Here is a 1,171-nt window from a genome sequence, read left to right as displayed (position 1 = left end):
ACAAGTCCAGTTCCTTTTAAATGGGTAAAATTTGAGGTCTGCAGAAAGAAGAAAGAAATCAAAGATGGGAACAATAAAGCCAGCTGAAGAGGAGATTTTTTTTTTTCTCCTCCAAAGTTCAGTATTTTTTCGGCCAGCACTTTAACTAATTGAAAAAAATAGTTTTGTGGGGGGAAAAAACCTCCCACAATACCTAAACATTTGCCATTATGATGAAAATTTCATAGAAGAAAACAAAAATTGAAAAATTCCCATCAGCTGAAGATAGCACTGATACTCTCTCCAGGGGCATTGCTGGGATGTGTGGTTTCTTTTATTAAAGAGCACTGACTGAACTCCACTGAGTAACATCAAGTGGACACTCTGAAACCAGAGCTGAACACCACTGCTCTTTTCTCATCCTGATGTGGAAGGCCGGTGCTGGAAAGATTTTTGTCCAGAGGTCTGGACTTCTAACACTTCCGTGCTCAGTAAACGACAAAGCAACCGCGAGCTCAAGAAGCCCCCCAAGGATCAGTGCCCTGCTGCGAGTGCCAGCCCTGCAGGTTCTGTTTCAAGGCTCGCAGCACCTGGAATACCCTGAAGTACGAACCTTCCTCTGCTCTCCGTGGTTGCCCGGGGCTGGCTGGACCCTCAGCAGCTCACGGGGATGCGCACAAAGCCCGTGGCGTGCTGGCAGCACAGCCGGGGGACTCAGGAAGCCGTTGACATGGTGCCTTGCCGAAGTAGGGCTGCGTGCCAAGCTACCCCAGCCGTGGTGGGAGAAGATGGGAGGTAAGAGGAACCTTGGGCACTGACTGGCTTTATCTTCCAGCTGACTATCAGTCCAGATTAACTGCATGTGTGACCGCAGGGGTTCAAATCAGTTTCTTGTCACGGTTATGAAGCGTGGCTGTGAAGCATGAACGCTCCTAGAAACAAAGGTATTTAGAGCTTTAACATAGCACAGCCCAGTGCTGTGTCACACAACTTGCCGGGTTTAGTAAATGAGAGGCTCGATGTGCAGCCAGTCCTTCCAAGCACGTTAAAGAATGGCACAAAGAGAGGCAATCTTCATTTCTTGGATCACAAAATCCCAAGGGGTTGTGACCAAGCACTGTGCCAGCTGCCGGGACCAGGCTGGTCCTGCGGCAGCTCAGAAGGCCGCCCCAGACGGCCCACTGGAGGCCGC

Source organism: Buceros rhinoceros, unplaced genomic scaffold (genome assembly GCF_000710305.1).
Source record: "Buceros rhinoceros silvestris isolate BGI_N320 unplaced genomic scaffold, ASM71030v1 scaffold19150, whole genome shotgun sequence".
Classification (NCBI taxonomy): domain Eukaryota; kingdom Metazoa; phylum Chordata; class Aves; order Bucerotiformes; family Bucerotidae; genus Buceros; species Buceros rhinoceros.
Note: the sequence above shows the minus strand (reverse complement) of the source record.